We start from the raw sequence: 21422 nt of genomic DNA, 5'->3' as shown, positions 1-21422 counted from the left end.
GGTCGACAGGCTTTCTGATACTTTGTTCCTGCTGCAGTGTGATGCACTGGGCTGCTTGGAGGTGGTGCTGGAGGATCCCACGATGGTGAAGTGCATGATGCCATGGTCGGTCAAGGTGAGTTCAGTGACACAGCTGTATTTGACTCTGTCGCTGGCAGAGAAGACAGAGTCAAGAGTTTGTCCTGTGATGTGTGTGGGGTTGTTGTCTAGTTGGATGCAGCCAATGTTGTCCATGCTTTCAAGGAGGTGGTAGTGTTGATGTCCGTAAGGTTGTTGAGGAAAGAATTGAGGTCTCCAAGGAAGATGCAGTGTTTGGAGTCAATGGTGAGTGGTGGGATGAATTTGGGGATGGTGGCACACAAGCTAGGGCAGGGTCCTGGATGTCTGAAGGTGAGGGTGTCTCTGATGGTGGTTTTGCCATCATTTTGGATTTGGAAGTTGAGGTGCTCCATAATCAGGGTGATATCGTCAAAGAAGGTGGTGCAGTGGATGGTATCTTTGTGGAGATTTAGTGCTCTCAATGGAGTGAGAGAAGAAAGACAACAACTGCCAAGGAAACTGTGTAGCATTCTTCCTAGATTTTACAGTAACAGTGCAGGCGGCCTATAAGGAATTCTTCCCTGTCAAGAAAAAGCTACAGAAGGCTGAGATACTCTACGTGATGCTCTATGTGGCCCGCCTGTGCCTAGATCTTTGTGGGACTGCAATAATCTTCACAACACCCAAAGCAGGGATGGAGTGCCTTGAAAAACTCTCCCAGTGACAACGTGAGCAGTCAGATGCCTGAATTGACAATGAGAGCACCTTAGTCGCTCGAGACACTGCTGGTGCTCACTTGACTATGACTTCTTTTACACTGGAGACTGTCGGTTGCCCATGGGGCAATCCAATCCAGGGTCCGAATGTGTAGTGGGTAGAACCAGGAGATGTAAGTGATAGCGGGGGAAGGTAAATATGGGCCGACCTGACCTGGTGAAATACTTTGCAAAGCTTTTTGACTGACCTGTAGCCGGTTTGGTCCCTGGCTGACAGTCTTGAAATCTTCCTTAATTTTATCTAGTTTAATGCTCCAAACAAGATTGACCTTAAATGAATGGCAAATAACGTGTCTGTCAGCCACCCCTGTCCAATGGGAGTGTTACTGGAACTCTGGCAGCGCCCACATGTTGCAACCCCTATGAACTCTCAATGTGGTATCCCTGCAGATGCTGCCAAATATTATTTCTTGTTTACAGTTATGTGTCTTTAGTTTCTAGGTTATGGGGAGGCCACTGGCATGATAAGGATACTAACTTAGGAGGGGTTCATGCTGTTTGTTTTTGTCGCCAGTGATGCCCTATTGTTGACTATCACTACTTACACTGCCTCATGTTACTCCAAATGCAATGCAGAATGTTTCTCATTTAAAAAATGCTAACAGGGCCAAGCCAACTGGATAAATATACCTTCTAACCTGGAATGTACAGGGGCTTAATAACCCCCATAAAACATGTCAGGTGCTATACTGTTTAGCATGACATACAAATAGGTCTCCTGAAAGAGGTGCACTTTACGCAACATGCTGTATGGCGCCGTTGGGCAACGGTTCGATTGGCCTCCTCTTATTCTTCTAAGGAATTGCTGATATTAATTAAAAAAGATGTACCCTTCACTGTAACTCACCCTGAGGCAGATGAACAAGGCAGACAAGCCATAGTGCAGGGCAGTCTGTGTGGCACCTTGGTAACCCTAGTGAACACTTAAGGGCCAGAAATTGATCACCCTGAATTCTATATACAGGTTTGGAATAGATTGCATTCCATGCAACTGTCCACCATCTTTTTAGTTGGGAACATTTATACGTATCTTGATCCAATGCGAGACTGATCAGCAAGGGTGGAGTGGCATGGTAGCCAGAGTCCTGAATGAGGGCATGGAGAAATATGGGCTAGTGGACCTATGAAGAGTGGAAAAGCCCGATGGGCGGAAGGGTACCTTCACCTCCTCGGAACATAGCTCGTGGTCCTATCAAGATTTTGGGCTGAGGACCCGGGAAGTGGGTGCCTGGGCAGTAGATGTACAACATCTCACTAGAACACTATTCAATCACACACCAGTCAAGTTGGTAATATCAAGTCCCATGCATATCCCTACTCAATTTACATGGAAATTTAGTGCAACTGCGCTACTAGACCAGGCATATAGGGAGGGCTTGAGATCAGCCATTACAGAGTATTTTGAAAAAAATTGTGTGATATCTGAAGGGGGCAGATGCAATTCTGGAGGCATTTAAAGTCACGATCGGAGTGTTTGCATAGCCAGTGTCTTGAGGTACATTTGCATTCAACTGAATAAGATAGAGAACACCCTGCGGACACTCAAATGCTACAATGAAACTATGCCTGACCCTGCACGCGTACTGACAATATAAAGCAAATTACATCCATTAATGATACAGCAGAGCAGGAGCTGTGCGACTCCACCTGAGGTCATTTGGTGAGGGCATATGGGGAGGGAGGCCGCCCTGGCTGCAGCCTGACCAATACATTGTAATCCCCCTGGCACACAGCTATGTTGTCAAAATCACTGATTCTAGGGGAGAAGACAGATATGGTACACCAGCAATTCTGTCCACTTTCTCTCTCTTTTATGCACGTCTCTGCCAGCCTCGACTCCGCCATGGATGCAGAGATTGGTGAATACCTGGAAGAGGTGGCCCTAGTATGGCTATCCTTGGGACAGCTGGAATATCTGGTCAAGACAATTATGGAGGAGGGGATAAAGGAGGCTATACGCTCATTCCCCATTGGCAAGGCACCGGGCCAGGATTGCCTAACAGGTGAGTTTTATAAAGAGTTTTGAGGACCTGCTAGCATTGCACCTTCATGCACTGTATGAGGAGGCATACACTAAGCAAGTGCTCCCCCCCTCTTCCTGAAACATTATCACTTTACTAAAGCCAGAAAAGCAACTGGAGGACTGTGAATCATATCACCTGCTAGATGCCCAAATACTGGCAAAAGTACTGGCTACTAGGGTCCAACCGCTGCTGTCAAACATGGTGCTATTGGACCAATCGGACCAATCGGATTTTACACCAACCCACTCCACAGCACACAATCTGCATACGTTATTCGTGTTACTGCACCAACTTGACCCCAATATGGAAGCAGCTGAGATACTGTTGGATGCCGCTAACTCCTTCAATTCCATTGAGTGGACGCTCATGTTCACAATCCTGCATCGCATGCAAATGTCTGAAGCTTTTGTGAAGTAGATTTGTCTGTTATAAACTAACCCAGTGACCAAGGTTCACAATAATGGGCACACATAGGAGATACTCTCTATGTATTGAGGCATGCGACAGAACTGCCCTCTATCCCTAATTTAATTTACTCTCGTTTTTGCCCCACTGGTGCATGTGATTCATGCAGACTCCGCGTTGCACTTCTGATTGAGGCCTACTGGTATCTCCCTCTACTCAGACGATATGGTGCATTACGTTTGCTACCCCACACTACATTTACTCCCCAGGAATATATTTGATTCTGAACGATTGCAGGAAACTGACGGAGGTGCTGTCCCTACCTGCTGGCTGATTCTGAGGGCAGGCGGATCCTTGCTGCTGTGTGACTCTCCTCCTTTCCGCTGTTGTGGTGGTGTGAGCGGCGATTACAGTGAGGAGGGTCCAGCAAAACTACATTTCCCAGACTCCTTTGCCATTCGCCACGGATACCGGAAGCGGCATTTCGAGCCCGAACGCGCTTTAAAAATAACACCGCCCTCGGCAGAGCGGGTTCTCTGAACGATTGCAGGAAACTGACGGAGGTGCTGTCCCTACCTGCTGGCTGATTCTGAGGGCTGGCGGATCCTTGCTGCTGTGTGACTCTCCTCCTTTCCGCCGTTGTGGTGGTGTGAGCGGCGATTACAGTGAGGAGGGTCCAGCAAAACTACATTTCCCAGACTCCTTTGCCATTCGCCACGGATACCGGAAGCGGCATTTCGCGCCCGAACGCGCTTTAAAAATAACACCGCCCTCGGCAGAGCGGGTTCTCTGAACGATTGCAGGAAACTGACGGAGGTGCTGTCCCTACCTGCTGGCTGATTCTGAGGGCTGGAGGATCCTTGCTGCTGTGTGACTCTCCACCTTTCCGCCGTTGTGGTGGTGTGAGCGTCGATTACAGTGAGGAGGATCCAGCAAAACTACATTTCCCAGACTCCTTTGCCATTCGCCACGGATACCGGAAGCGGCATTTCGCGCCCGAACGCGCTTTAAAAATAACATCGCCCCCCGCATCGCGGGACCACGCGCGGGCGGCGCCGGGAGGGTGGGACCGTCTGTGGCCGTCCGGGGCCGATTGAGGCCGGGCTGGGCCACATCTCTTGGTTCAGTCAATCATATCCTTATCTTAATACTGCCCTTGATGTTTGACTATTGTAATCATCCTTTGTTTACTGGTGGTATCATATATACTCATTGTATGAGGTTTTCCCATTAAGGTAGATATTGATGCACCGGGACTAATATTCAATATGGGGAAGTGTAAGGTCCTTCATGGCCATGCTGATATAAGGCAAAATAATAGCTCATTACCAACATTGACAGCAATTGATCTTATGCTTCAAAAAACAATTGGGGTGGTCGTATCTGCTATTGAAAGCACCGAAAGGCGTCTTTCACTTCCTGCAGGTCTGCCCCCCCCTGTCTGTTAATAATGCATCTATCTATACTACACTGTCCCAGGATTCTTTAATAGCACCATTGTTTATTGGTCTCCCAGTAACAAGAACACGACAAGAATTAGGGGATATAGTAACACCCCAGCAACAGCTAGCTGGAGACTTTGTGTCTACACAATCTAGACTCTCCTTGTCCCCGGCCATATTTTCCACAAATGATTCGCCTGCGGTCCCACCTATGCACGAGGACCCTGCAGTACAGTTGGGGCTGGATCTACCCTTAAGTCCAGTTTCTACTACGGGCTCAGTGCATAGTATTAGTAGTGATGTCCCGCAAATGACAACTAGAGGCCAGAAGGCGAAGAGCAAGCAAAAACATTGAAATAAGGAAGGGCCGCAAACAATAAATGCTAAAAGAAAGAGACCTAATAAATCTTGTAAAGTTGTTAGCGAAACTAAGATTGATCAAGAAAAAAGAAAAAAGGAAAATAACAAATCTTTAGCGGCCCCTTCTAATAGCTGTATGAATGACCTGTTATTAGGGGAGAGCTTTTGGGGGAAAATGGAGGGCATGTTAACTACCTTAATTGCACCTCTTTTGACAAAATTAACAAACATTGAATCGAGGGTCAATAATATGGAAACTTATGTGGTGGGAAATTCAAATGTTTCACCGGCAAATGTACTCTCTACTTTACCGCCTGTTGCACCCCAATTATCCTCGTTAGACGCTAATAGCAACCCTGCGAAAACTTCAGAGATGTTTAATGGTTGTGCGCAGAAGGAGGTCATTGGCACAAGTGACACTACTCCAGATGGAACAAACATCGTAGGACCCCCAAATTTAGCTCATAATATAGATTCAACTATTGTAAGATCTGCTGCAGCTATCAGAGAGAAAAATTCCTCCTCTAGCTTACCCACGTTGAATCTACCTCCTGAGGCTCGACCCTATACTGTGGTGCTAGCAAATGTCCCACCACTCCCTCCAAATGCTCTCGAACATTGGTCAACTTTGAGAAATAAGGCCCTTCATTATTTGTCTATTAAATTTGGGTCGAATACCGCTCTCTTTACAAACTTCAAGATGGTTAGAAGAGTCCGCTGGCTTGGTTCGTCAGCTAAATCTTTGAGAGGAGATTGTGTGATTGTATCGTTCCGGTCCCCCTTGCTGGTTGCCCATATACTTGAAAAATGCTATACTGGCCACTTAGCTGCTGATTATGTCAATATTGTCCCTCTTGACTTTTTCTATCCCCCCTTGCAATGGGAAAGGCTGCGGGGTCATGGTCCTCAACTTTATAACCAGGGGTACCCCGAAGGGGAGAGATATAATATATCAACATTTAATCACTTTGACATTTTAAGTGGACTAGATAACAACGACTGACAGCAAACTCATTCTTCCCAAAATACCTTAACTATTACGACAGAGCCTAGGCGTGATCCTATGGACAATAATAAGGAAGAACTGGGGGCAGTTTGTTGTTCATTAGAGTCTGAGGGCAATGTAGGAAGGTTGGGGGCATTGGATATGGGACTTGCAGAGAGAAATGAGAGTGGCCTCATATCTTCTCTGGTAGATTCCACTCTGGCACAGCCTGTGTGCCCCCCCCCCCAGGATCCCTACTTTGCAGCATTTGTTCTTGGAACATTGCTGGCGTTAAATCTAAAATCGGTAACCCACTCTGGGAAGACTTCATTAAATTACAAGATCTTATTTGCTTGCAAGAAACATGGAGTAAGGACCCGGTACATCTAAATGGGTTCAAAACATTTCATACTCCAGCTGTGGGTACCCTCCATGGTAGGGCCAAGGGGGGTTTGACGACTTATATATCTAATAAATTACATATTACAAAGATTATGGAGCCAGTCAGAGACTGCTACTTTCAGGCTTTGATAATAGTCTTGGACTTATCCACTCCGATTGTTTTACTCAACTTATATAATAATATCCCCCCCAGGGAAGGTATTACTGTTTGTAAGAAGTTGGCTAAGGTATTCTCCTCACAGAAAAACATTTTTGGACCTAATATGCTTATACTCCTTCTGGGAGATTTTAATTGCACTTTATGCAATATGATGGCAGATAATAGATGTGGTATAGGTAGAGATGATGATGGCCTGAGTTTGTCTCATTTTAATCATTCTACTTTGGGAGATCATTTGAATGAACTCATTGGTCAATTTGATTTGGGTTTTATAAACGAGGTTTGCCCAATACCAACTTTTAACGGGCTAGGTTGTACTTCTATGATTGATTTCGCACTCATTACAAATAGGCATGCCCGTGCTATTGTCACCTTTGAGGTATCTGACATCGCACTAAGCGATCATTTTCCACTCTGCTTTTCCATTTTTATTCCAAAGAGGTTTGGACCAAAAAATGGCATGGATAAAGATATATTATGGGAAAACATTGCCATTGGTTCCACCAATGGCTATACACTCAAATGGGATAAGGTGGATCAAATTAGTATGTTTAAAAAGGTATTTGCTAATTGTGCTCTTGATTTATCAACATGCCTAAGAGAGGATGCTGCTCCAGATAATATATTAGTATCCTTTCTGTCAATTTGTAATGAGATTAGATCTTCCTTAACGAGACATCGTAGACTTAATAAAGTACAGAGGGGCGGCTGGTTTAATTCTAGGTGCACCAAAGCGTACTCTCTTTTAAAGAAGGCACTACATAAACAACCCAGGTGTTTAGATGATGTACGCAAATCTAGGACACAGTATAAACTTGCTGTTAAAGAGAGGAAAGAGGAGATAAGAAAGGAATCCTGGGAGGCGTTGCACCAGGCGTCGCTATGCAACGATAGTGCAAGCTTTTGGAAGATCATTAGAAACCCCCTATTTAGAAAAGAGTCATGTCCCACCCTTGAAATAGCCATCTCCGAGGACGAATGGATGGATCACTTTTCAAAAGTGTATGAGGGGGATAAAATGTATTCCACCTCTTGTAATCCCTCTGATTATCCATCCCTGAGAAATATGCAGTTCTCTCTTCCCGAGGTTGAAAAGGCGATTCATGCAAGCAAGGGCGGGAAGGCCCCTGGTCCAGACGGTGTACCCATAGATGTATTTAAGGCAGTTATGCCACTCTGGGCTCCCCCTCTGGTTCAGGTGCTAAATGCTTGTTGTGCATCTACTTTCTTGCTCACCTGGGTGGAGTCCATAATTGTCCCTATATATAAAAAAGGGGATCGACACAATCCGGCCTGTTATAGACCTATTTCCCTTTTAGATTCATTCACAAAAATAGCTGGACGAATAATTCTGGACCGACTACTTCAATGGGCTGATGACAACTCTATCCTTTCTGACCTACAATATGGTTTCCGTACTGGACTGGGAACTGTGGAACAGGGCTTAAACTTTTTGATGTTGACTGGAAAATACACTCGGGCTAGGAGGGAGAATCTGTTTGTGGCTTTTTTTGATCTTTCAGCTGCCTTTGATTGTGTGATTCATTCCAAACTGTGGTTACTACTGGAACAATTTGGGGTTGAAGATAATATTATTTATTTTCTTAAATGTTTTTATAGTGAGGCTTCAGCGTCTGTACGCTACGGCCAAAACGGGGAACACACTGGTAAAATCCCAATTAGGAGTGGGGTTAGGCAAGGTTGTGTCCTGGCCCCCTTCCTTTTTAACTTGTATATAAATGGATTGGAGAAGGCCTTGTGCAACAATAAATTTGATCCCCCTTACGCCGCTGGCCGCCCGATTCCGCTACTAATGTATGCGGACGATGCTGTATTGATGTCCTGTACTCAATTGGGACTACAGCGCGTGGTCGGTAGTTTTGCCCTATTCATGAAAGAATTGGGCTTAAAAGTAAATATAGCAAAAACATTTATCATGCACTGTGGCAGAAATGTAAAATCAAAGAAGCCTATATTTATTGAAGGTCAACGGTTGGTTTTTACGCAACAATTCTCTTACCTTGGTATTTTATTCACTCAGAAGGACTCTTGGAGTGAGGCATTGGTTGCAAAAAAACAGGCGATGATTCGTTCGACCGCTGCCCTTAGGTCCTTCTCAGGGAAATTAGGCACCCGTCCTCCCGCAGAGTTAATTAAAGTTTATAAAGCTAAATGTGTATCCGGCGCCATGTATGGTAGCGGGATATGGGGATCTGTGGATCCGATCCCGCTCCAAGTAGTTGAGAACACCTTCCTGAAGTTTATCCTCGCGGTCCCTAATAGTTCCTCTATCACTACTCTCATGTAGAAGGCAAACCCTACATCAACTGCGCACGCTGTAACCCAGGCACCCAGACCCCGGTAAGGCCCGAGCTACAGATGGGCCTTCTTAACTGCCTTTCTCTCCCCAAGCATGCGCATGAAACCAATTTACTGATACAAGACCATAGCCTGGACGTACTGTTTCTTACAGTAACCTGGCTCTCTGCAAGCTCTGACTCTGACATTGTCAACACTCTCCCTCCGGGCTACCTGATCCAAACCCTGCATAGACCTAAAGGGAGAGGAGGGGGACTGGCAATAATCCATAAAGAACGCCTTGTCTGCAGAACCAGAAATGCAAACATTGAAGACTGCGAAAGCTGCCACTTCATTCTGCAAACTTCCCCAGCTCATTCCATAACGGGACTGCTGATATATCGGCCGCCGGGTTTACCAGGAAAATTCATCAACGCCCTTACGGAGACGGTGGCACAACTAGCTTCTTCCGCCCCCAACTTCCTTCTAGTGGGCGACCTTAACCTCCATCTCGCAGATCCGACAGACTCCACAGCATCCGATCTTTTGCATGACCTGTGGTCATTTAACATTCGGCTGGTCAATAATGGACCCACCCACGACAAGGGTCACCTCCTGGACCCTGTCCTGACCAATATCACGGACATTACCACTGGCTCCCCCCTTCCACTCCCATGGACAGATCATTTCCTAATCCCTTTCTTCTGTCATCTACTCACAGCCCCCCCACAACCCTCCAAAACCCGAGTCACCGATCGACGCTGGCACAAGCTTGTCCCAGAGGAATGGGCCAACACCCTTGCTAATTCTGTACCGACTCTCTCCGGTGACCCTATCATCGCCGATGACCAGTTCAATTTCTGGATCACATCCTCACTGGATCAACTCCTCCCCAAAACGACTACTCTCAAACATATCAAATGAGTTACCCCCGCTCCCTGGTACACTCCGGAGCTTAAATCCCTACGACAGGAATGTAAGAACACGGAACGTTCCTGGAGGAAGGATAAGGCTAAGGATAAAAAGGATGCTTACCATACCGCTCTACAAACTTATAAAACCTCGCTCCGAAAATCCAAAAGTCTATTCTTCCAAAAAAGAATAGAACATTCTGCGTGCTCCAGCAAGGAATCCTACACTATTCTAAAACAACTCCTCAAAGTCCCCGACTCCAGACCCAGAATCCCACCAGACCCCAAGGCTGATGAGGAAAAATGCTATAAACTAGCTAATTTCTTCACAGATAAGATCCAGAAAATCCTCGATTCAATTCCAATCACCAACTCGCACGAGGAAATAGAGACCAATAACACTCCTATCGCCCCCTGTCTCACCTCTTGGGGACAAGTGACCGATGAGGAGGTCGAAAGCACGCTCAATAACATCAAAAGCGGCTCCCCCAGGGACCCTGCACCGTTACGCTTCCTTAAGAGAGTAGCATCCACGATCGTCCCCCCCCTCACCCAGCTCATCAACGTTTCGCTGGAAGAGGGAGTCGTCCCCCCCAACTGGAAAGCGGCAGTTGTCAAGGCGTTATTGAAGAAACCTTCCCATGACCCCGCGGATTTGGCCAATTACAGGCCAATCTCCTTCCTCCCGGGATCTAGCAAGGTTGCCGAAAAGCTGGTAAACAGAAAACTCTCACAATTTCTGGAAACCAATGATCGGCTGAAAAGATCACAGACGGGATTCCGCCCAGGCCAGGGTACCGACATCGCCCTCCTGGTGGCAGTGGAAGAGGCCAGAGCACTGCTCGACGCTGGAGGATCAGTGGCAGTGATCCTACTCGACCTCAGTGCGGCCTTCGACACCGTCAACCACCAACTCCTGATTCATCGTCTCAGGAGTGTCGGCGTGGAAGGAAAAGCACTGTCCTGGCTATCGTCCTTTCTGGGTCATCGGTCCTTTCAGATTTGGGAGAACAACACCCGCTCCTCCGAAAAATCCCTCCAATGTGGCGTACCTCAGGGCTCCTCCCTGAGCCCCACATTGTTTAACATCTACATGTCCCCACTGGAGGAGGTCGTCATCCCTTTCGGAGTGAGCATCGTCAGCTACGCCGACGATACACAATTAGTTGTTTCCCTATCTCACCCAAGCCAACAACCTGCGGACCTTTACAACTGTCTGACGCAGATACAAGGATGGATGAACCGATCCCATCTCAAACTTAACGGTTCAAAGACTGACATCCTCCTCCTGGGTCAGAAGGGACTCTCCCTGTCACAGAACATCTGGTCACAGAACATCTGGCCACCCTGTTTAGGCCCGCCCCCAGACCCTAAACCCGAGGTTAAGAGCTTAGGCGTCTGGCTCGAAAAAGACCTATCGTTTGCAATACAGGCAAAAAAAGTAGCCGGGACATGCTTTGGGCTCCTCAAATCAATTCGAAAGATCCTGCCCCTACTCCCTCCTACCGCAAAAAAATTACTGATTCAAAGCCTAATACTCTCCAGGATCGACTACAGTAACTCCATCTATTTGGGCGCTCCTGAGGCCACCCTGAACGGGCTACAGAGGATCCAAAATGCGGCTGCCCGGATCGTCACCAACACTCCTGCCAGAGCCTCAGCCAAACCGGCTCTGAGGCTCCTTCACTGGCTCCCGGTCAGGGAGCGAGTGCAGTTCAAAGCCCTTTGCCTGGCCCACAAATCGCTGCAAAATAAAGGACCTCCGATCTTAGCCAAATTCATTAAACCTTACAAAGCCCCAAGATCCCTCCGTTCCGATCAGGAACATCTCATCACCATCCCCAGATTTAAGAAGGCCCGCACGGGTGGAAGACGCTTCTCGGTTCATATAGCACGTCTCTGGAACGCCTTACCCCGCGACACAAGATCAGAACCCAACTATCTACGTTTCAGAAAGCGTCTGAAAACCCTTCTATTTCCATAAATCCCTTCCACACCCCCTCACTGCCCTCACTCCCCTCAGGTTTACTGTTCCTAGCGCTGGGATACTCACGGGTGACTACGCGCTCTATAAAATTTAATAAAAAAAATAAAATAAAAAAAATTATAACTGTCATACAGAATTGGGACTTTCTTTTATATCTGACCTTATTAAGCTAGAACCCGTATTATTATGGCACAGGGTATGGTCAAAAGAAGAACCTAAGCTTAATAGAGATATATTGTCAGATGTTTTAAAGTTAGACGGACACATGAGGATACCATGGCTGAGTTATGTACGAAAATTTCTATCTGATATAGGCAAACTGGATTATTTCTTAAATCCACTTACTATCTCAGCTATTTCCGGGAAGGATCTTAAAAAAGAATGCCTCATACATTTAGAATCCTTAAGATGTTCTGTGGAGGTTTTAAAACCAACTGTTTTTCAACATGAAATAATTTTAACTTCTCTTAATATTCAACCCTACTTGACTTATGTCACGGGCAATTATAACAGATTTTTATTGTGTCGCTTTAGATTTAACATTTTCCACAGATTGGTCAGCTTTCCCACAATCAACGATTGGTCTCATGATTTGTCCCCATGCCCTTGTGATGAAATTTCTCCCCAAAGTACTATGCATGTTGTATTGTTTTGTAAATTTTATATACATGAAAGGCAAACTATATTATTGCCGTTTTTAAGGATGATTGGACATCGTCAAGTCGTCGTGCATTGTACGATGTCCAACGCCTGGATAACCATCTTTGTGTTGCAATACTTACCCTGTATTTGAAAAAAGTGATTTCTACCAGGAAAAGGATGATTTTATAATGTATTTTCTTGCAAATCTTTGGCCATTATGTATTTTTTAACTTAATGTTTTATGATTCAAATGTATTCCGTGTTTTTATGTATACTTTTATGATTGTTTCCTCACAATCGAATAAAGTTTTTTCTGATTCTGATTCTGATTCTGATTCGAACGGCACTCTGGCCTCAGCATAAACTGGGAAAAATCATTTGTGTTACCCATGACCCCGAGCAGGCAACCTGACTCATTGGACCTTCCTCTGGAATGGAGGACTGATTATGTTGAATATTTAGGGGACTGGATTGATCAAGACCCAACCCTGGTGGTTCATGATCATTATGTGACAGCGATGTCAAAACTGGGGGAACAGGTGGCTCGATGGTCCAGAATGCTAATGGCATTAGCAGACAGAGTGTCAATCAGGAATATGATGGTGCTGAACATATTTATTTACCTTTTTACTAACACCCCCATACTGTTACTGCAACACTACATCAACACCGTTCGCTCGCACATCATAACACTGGCACGTGTGGGCACACAGCAGAGGATCAGCTGGTACATCATGGCACTCCTGTAAGAGCAGGGGAGCTTTGGTGCCCCAGGCTTACGTTTATATTACTTGTGTGCCCTGGCGCTCTTCGTACATTATTGGCATAACCCTCTCGCATACAAGCCACACTTTGCAGTTGATGCCAATGACCCGCACCCCATTTTACTCAATGCTCTTTTGCTGAACAGACATACGGATGTGGCTGGAATGGACATCAACAGCATTCAGTCCACCATGACGACCTGCAGGGCATTAGGAGTGCGAGACAAAAAACTACCTCTTCGCGCCTCCGCACTGCCCCTTAAATTTCACCCAGCCATATTGATCACCCACAAGGCTGGAGCGCTCACTCTGTTTCATATAGCTGGGTTAAAGACGATGGGGAATATGTACCCAGAAGAGCAGTTTTTTAATTTAGCTGACCGGTCACACACGCAATGCCAGACAGTGCTATTGAAAGTCACACAATCGCCTCAGGGCTACTCTGAGGGAGCCATGTCCCTCTTTTCCAGTAGAACCTCCCGCTCCTGGCACATTCCAAATTCTGCCCACTAAACCCAAAAGGAGGACCTTTATACACTGCGTCTCAAGTGGATGGGCTGCCTGCTCAGAACCTGGGATTAGTTAGATGGAACAATGCCCTTGACATGCCCCTGACATTGGAGGAATGGAGCTTCTGTTCCACATTAACATGGATTGTCATGCCACACTGCAACCGCGAATGATTCATTTAAAGTATTTAAAGTAATTGTATTATGCTCCTGCTAGTCTGTTTAGATACGGTGAGGAGATGCACAATATTTGTGATGTGGGGCATTGGAAATGGACTTTATACACTCAGCTAGGCTATGTGACTCGGTCCAGTAGTTCTGGGTGCAGGTGGTGAAAGACCTGTCGAATATGGTAATGGAACCAGTGGACTGCACCCCCCAGATGTGCTTACTTGGCCCAATCAATTGACTACAGCCAATGCATCATACATTTTTGTGGCATGTCACTGCTGCTGGCCAAATGAAGGGTGGCCAAGGTCTGCACCTTTGCGCAAACAATGGCTTCTTGACACGACATATTGCAAGGAACAGTTGGAACATTTTGCTGCAGAACTGCTACAGCCATCGCAGCCAAAGGACATTTGGAGCCCACTAGGAGCTCATCTATGGTCTAATGTATTGTGAGATAAGGGAGCCACTGTAGTGGAGATAGAGCTGAAATTATGGTGCCAGCATCACTTTACTGTACCACAAATGTGATATGTTTTCCTACATGAGGTGATGGATGGCATGTTGTTTGTACCTTGTTTTATATGCTGAAAACCTCAAAAAAATGTTTAAGCTGTCAGACAAAGTAAAGCTACGGGGCAAACAGGGGCAAGGCTATCCGAATGGCTGTTCGTTTGGCAGCAGGGGGAGCTGGTACAAGGGCATTCTCAATGGGGTCATGCTGCAGCCTTTATTAAGTAGGTCCTAGGAGTAGAGGGGTGTGGTGTAGCGTAGGTGGGATGCGGAGGAAAAACTGGAAGTAAAGTGGGGAGACCGGCGAGGTGGGAGTGGTGCAACAGGGGTAAAACTAGCCCTAAGAGGAAATTAAGTTCTAGCAACAATCAGGTGGAGTATAAACAATGACAATAGTAATTGGAATACAGATGCAGCGAGAACAATGGTGAAGCGAAAATAAGATTAAAACCAATCAAGATAAGAAAAACAACAGCGAAATGAGAGCAATGCTGAAACATGCACTGGAAAGATACAGAAAGAGAAAAGCAAAAACAGTATCAAGGCAAAGTAAAGCTACGGGGCAGACAGGGGCGAATGGCCGTTTATGAGGCAGCGGGGGGGGGGGGGGGGGGGGGGGTGGTACGAGGACCTACTCTGAACCATTAGCGTAAATGTGGTAAGAATGATTTATTATTGTGTTTCAACCATGCCCCATGAGCCTGAATTTAAGAAAAGAGGTTATTCATTTTATTCTAAATTTGGGTTTACACATATTATTTGTGATTCTGAGGGTATTTTCCAAATGTTTTCTTTTGTGCACACTGATGAAAAAATAATACATAATAGCAAATGTTTTATGTTATGTTATGTTATGTTAATGACATTTGTAGAGTGCGACAGGGTGTCCTGGCGCTAACTAATTTTAATATTGTGCAGTGCCACACTTCTAATAAAACGGTACCTCACATGTGTGAATAAGTTTAGAAAATGCCCCAAAATGCGGCCAGTCCACCCCTACATCTCAAAGTCCTACTGAGAAGAGTTTTCATTCTACCCTTTTTATACTTTTCTTGGCAAAGTTTGCAGAGTTTTAAAACACATTAAGTAATGGTGGCTAGGCCTGGGCTAAATTTCCGTTCCGCTTGCAGAAATTGCGATAATTTGACATTTTCGCGTTCCGCGGAGAGCGTGAAAATGTCAAAATTTCCGCATTCCGCAGCTTAGCGTTAATTTGTTTCTTGCTCGCGCTGTAAAATAATACATTCTCACGTGATCGCCTTACCTGAATCCCCGCGTTGGCCGACAAGTTTTCCCGATCCGGTCGCGTTCTCCACGAGATGTTGGATTGTTGGTAGCCATTTGCGCTGTCTCGCGACAGTTCGCGCCCGCAGTAATGTCATTGGTCGCGCGATCACGTCTTTCTTCTCGCGATCATGCACTGTGAGAAGAGTGAAAACAAGATGGCCGCACCCGCGAGCAACCGCATGGGTAAGTTGGCGAGCCGCGACCACGCAGAAAATACCGCGAACGGGCGGGAAAAAAACTTCCGTATCTTCGCGATATTTCCGCGTGTTTGCGGAGATTTTTAACATTTTCGCGATAATTTGCGAAAGTCACTTTTGCAAATTCCGCCCAACCCTAATTGTGGCCACTCAACTGCACACTTCACACTACCCTATGTTCAACCCTAATTTGAACTTACTTAAAAAATTGGATGATTTACTAATATCATCTGACATCCAACCTAGTCAAGCATTATTCAAACTCATACATTTTCTTTTTCTTTCTATTTCGCAAACCATGCTGTGCAGTCAAATGATACATATTAGGAAATATCTGTCAAGGTTCACAAGGGTTACTTGACAAACTGACACTTTGAAGCTTGGAAAATGTTTTTAAATAGGCATACATCAAATGTAATACCCGTCCAAGACATGTGGATATAATTATAATGTACTGATGAATATCTAGACAAGGTACGGAATCACAAGAGGGCAACACCCATGAATGCACTTTGAAACAATGTACAATAAACAACATATGCACTAGTGACTGGTGTATTATCTTTGTAAGTGTTAGAAAAGGGGCAGCATCACTCTAGCAAGACTATAAACTACTTCTGAGGTCTAACCTTCTCTCTGCTTGAATTTAAATGCAAGTGAAATCACACCCTTGACTGGTTCAGCTTGACCTAATGCCAAATCATGTATATGATTGTTGGACTTGGCCCTTTCTTTAGGTTCACACCACATTTTTCCATTCTTTTGCTGAACTTATTTCTGTTCGCTTTTTGGACTCTGTGCACTTTACTCCAGCAAAACAGGAATACATGGTAAAATTGCCCTTCACCTGAATTTGTACCATTAATTTACCTATCAGTCTCTAGTATATAGTACTACATATACCAGCACAGGCCGCCTACTACGAGGAAAAAATTAAATCGTCCTCCAACTCTTCTAAAGAAATATTCCGGATTGCAAAAAAACTCTTGGGAATAATCCCGCCCCCCCACCCCCGACCCGACCTGCCATCGTAGTGAGGAATTGGCAGGTTTCTTCTCCACCAAAATCAAAAATATCCTAATAATGATCAATTCCCTGAGCTCCTCGAATTGGAACCTCAGAATAACACCATCCACCTAGAGGTATATGCTCCACTCTCTGAGGAACTCCTCCCTCACATCTTAGACTCAATTAAGAGTGGTTCCCCGAGCGACCCTGCCCCTTTCAATATTCTGAAACTAGTAATGCCCACAATTATCACTCCTATCGCTAATCTAATCAATGCCTCTCTCCAGATTCAGGTATAGTCCCTCAGGACTGGAAAAACGCTATGGTGCGGGCACTACTAAAAAAAACCCACCTAGATCCCACGGAGCTGGGCAACTACCGCCCCATTTCCTTACTCCCTGGAATTAGCAAGGTTGCAGAAAAATATATAAACCACCTACTTTCCACGCACCTCGAAACCTTTAAACTGCTTCACTCCTCCCAGACCGGCTTCCGTCCCGGCCAGGGCACTGAGACTGCACTGATAGCGGTGGTGGAGGAGTCAAGAAAGATTCTTGACGCTGGAGGATCCTCAGCCATCATCCTCTTGGACCTAAGTGCAGCCTTTGACACGGTGAACCACCGTATCCTGATAAACCGTCTAAAAAAAGTGGGAGTGACAGGCAAGGCCCTGTCCTGGTTGGAATCGTTCCTGGAAGAAAGATTCTTTCAGGTATTCGAAGGCAACACCTGGTCCCAACAAGTACCACTCCATGTCCCCACTAGCACAGATAGTGGCCCCTTTTGGAATCCAACTGGTCACCTACGCAGACGATACACAGCTCATTGTGACCTTGAACCAGGAAGAGCAGTCTCCCACGATCCTCTGTTCATGTCTCAAAGAAGTCGCTAGCTGTATGAGCTCTTCCCACCTCAAACTTAACGGTGATAAGACCGAGCTCATGCTCTTGGGCAACCAAGCAATTTTTAACTCCAACAATCTGTGGCCACCGTGCATGGGGCCTGCACCATCGCCAAAACAGGAAATAAAAAGCCTGGGCATTTGGCTCGACCATGTTCTCACCTTTAGAACACAAGCTAGGAAAACTGCTGCCACCTGCTATGGGATGCTCCGTACCGCACCTAAAGTACTCCCTCTTCTACCTGTCCACTCCAGAAAGCTCTTGGTTCAAGTACTCATTCTCTCTAGGCTGGACTACGGCAATGCCCTCTATCTGGGAGCGCCCAACCCAGTTATCTCCAAACTGCAGGTGGTCCAAAACTCATCAGCAAAGCTCCTCATGGGCACTAATAACAGCTGCTTAGCCAAGCCTGCCCTGAAGGCACTCCACTGGATCCCGATACAAGAAAGATTACGCTTCAAAGCCCTTTGCATCGCACATAAAAGCCTTCATGGTAAAGGTCCCCCCATCATCAAAAACCTTATTAAGCCTTACAAAGCCACCAAAAGTCTCCGCTCAGACCCACTCCATCTAGCGGAAGTCCCAAGAATTAAGAGGGCCCGGTCAGGGGGTCGCCGTCTTTCCTACAACGCCTCGAGACTCTGGAACTCCCTCCCTCTCTCTATCCGCAAGGAAGCCAACTACTTAACATTTCGCAAACAACTAAAGACATGGCTTTTCCCACAATTCCACCTGCTCCTCGATGCTCATCCGCAGCACTGGGATGCCTCCGGGTAGCTATGCGCTATATAAGAATATTTTCATTCATTCATACCCAGGGCCTGTAAATTAAATGCTGTAAGTGGGCTGCTGCACTTATTGTGCCTCCCACTAAAGTAGCTTTGTAAATCATGCCACATGCCTGCCATTGCAATTTATAGAGCAGGTTTAAACTGCCATTTTGACCTGGCAAAATAAACCTTTTTTCAAGGAGTAAATCTTCTTTTTTAATACATGTCACCCCCAAGGTAAACCCTAAGGGCGTATATGTTATTTCAAAAATAGGACATGTGTACTTACATTTTAAAGTTGTTTTTCACTGTTATAAGGCTATCTGTCCATTGGACTAACACTGGGTTACCTTACTGCACTTAATACGTGTAAACTTCGGTTTGAGAATAGATAGAGAAATGCTTTCTCCACTCAAATTAATTGCAATTTAAAATCTTTAACTGTAAAGTCGAATTACCAGTTACTGTTCGGCAAATGCCACTTTTAAAAAGTTGGTGTTTTTCTGCCTAAACCAAATGTATATTTCTGCAAGTGTTCAGGCTGCATACTCCCCAGTGGTGTTTTCTGTATTCCTTCCAGACCACAGCAGAAAAGGGTTTCTTAGCAGTGGGGCAGGGTTTTAATCTCCTGATCAGTATTTCCTAAGGGGTTGTAATCAGCCCTTGCTGAGCTTCAAAGTGTTACCTCAGACCTTGCCAACTCACTTCAAGACTTCTAAGGGCTGCCTGCTCTGCTACTGCAAATGCAGCCCAGATCTAAGCCTGTTTGCCCTTTGTTACCGTAGACAGTTTTGAGCCAAACCCAGGAAAACTGGAAGGTTATGCATAAGGGCATGCCCCACCCACAGACGTGCACTGGGGATAAAAATGGTACCTTCAGAAACAGTCATCAAAACACTCTTGAACATGTGAAAGATTCAAAAGAAGGACTGCCCTGCTCTCTGAAGAAGGAAGATTGGACCTGCCAGCCAAGAAGCCAGGCATTCTAGAAGTCTCTCTAAGTGCCAGTTGGCAGACCTCCTGTTTGAGCTACTGAAACACAGAGGCCTCCCTCCAACTGCCCATCAACAACTGGACCTGCCTGAGCCCTTCTGCTGGCCTCTGGTGAAGTAAGTCCTGGTCCAAAAGAGGTGCCCCTCAAGTCCTGGACCCTCGGCTGATATCACAGTGAACACAAGGTGCAGGTACAGAGGTTTTGATTAAGGGTGGGTGTCGTGCTCCACTTCGCCCACGGAGTGCACGTAGCGCTGCCTGCTTCGCCATTTACGAAGTAGGCGTAGCAGGCAGCACTACGGCCACGCCGCTGCGAAGCGAAGCTGCCCGCCACCCGCCGCCCGCCCGCCCTCATTTTAAAATACTTTCAAGAATAGAAAAAGAAAATAAAAGACATTACCTGCAGTGCAGCATCCCGGGGCTCCCTCTTCCTGCTTGCCGGTAACTTCTTCACACAAATGCGCATGCGCGGACGGCCGCGCATGCGCATTTCTCACGAGCGCGCAAGTGTGCATAGATTTTGCCACACTACGCGCTGCTCCACGTAGACCAGTCATGCTCCTGTGCTCACAGCCCGCAACCTATTTAATGCTGATTTCTTCATTGGATCAGGGTGGTGTTATTGTTCTTAATCTCATCATTCATTGTGGGCATGGGTCTCCATTGCATTCTGCTATCTCCTGAGGCCAAGGATGTTACTTATGCCACACAGCTCTACAGGAGGACTAAGGAGGGCTGACCAGGTGTCTAGTTCATAGTGCTTAGTGCTTCTAACTACTGCCTTTCCTTCTTAGTCCCTACTTACACGTTGCACAGTGCTGACAGGATGTGAACTCTGTATGCAAAATTTAAGTTACTCCATGGCAACACCACACCAGTGCTGTGAAATTGCAAGTCAACCCAAATAGAATGGGAGACAGCTAAGCGGGCCTGATTTACCAATCCTAAAACAACACAAAGGGGCATATTATCAAGCACGTTGTTAAAATTATTGCCGCTTTAGCGGCAGAAAACTGCCGCTAAAGCGACGATAATGGGCTTGATAATATGCCGCAGAGAATTACAATAGAAGCCCATGTTGACACCAGAACATGGGCTTCTATGGGAATTCTCAAGGGCATATTATCAAGTCCATTATCGCCGCTTTAGCGGCAGTCTTCTGCCACTAAAGCGGCGATAATGTTGACACCGTTTCTTGATAATATGCCCCAAAATGTCTTAGTCTGTTCAGGGGATAAATGTAAACTGTATTCTCTGTGTGATGTGGGGTGGTAGGAGTTGTGGGGAGTAGAGGAATGGAAGCAAGGAAAAAAAACTGGAAAAGTGAGTTGTTTGCTGTAGCCAATGGCTCATAAGATTTTTCTGTGCAGAATTACGGCCCAGTGATATAGGGTCCAGTATTCCACCATCCAGGAAAACCGCGTGTCACATCACCGACCCACTCAGAATCAGGTGGAGTGGACTTCCCTATGGAAATTGTTCCATGTCTGACTCATAATCTGCGCCGTAGTCCCTAGATAGGAGAGTAGTTATTGCCAGTTTCTATCAGCCAGAAATCAGGGAGGGTAGGACTGTAGGGTTATACCCAGAAAATTGGTTTGGTGGCTGCTCTATTCTCCTTCGCCTAGAGTTCGCATCCGGATCACTGCAACTCCGCGAGTACTGTGAACGATTTGTGACCTCAACTATTTTACTAAGATGACTGTCAGCACTTCTAGCAAAGTCCAGCACACTCTTTCCGCTTCCAAAAGGTTTTTTAAATGGATCCAGACACCTATTTCCGAGGTCCGGAATCCAGATACATACACATGTATCTTCCGTTGATGTCAAGACAGAATGAATGTGCGCTTCTACATTCAGCTCGGAAGAAAACTCAATAT

The sequence above is a fragment of the Triturus cristatus genome, chromosome 3_1 (genome assembly GCF_964204655.1).
Source record: "Triturus cristatus chromosome 3_1, aTriCri1.1, whole genome shotgun sequence".
NCBI lineage: Eukaryota > Metazoa > Chordata > Amphibia > Caudata > Salamandridae > Triturus > Triturus cristatus.
This window is presented reverse-complemented; position numbering follows the sequence as displayed.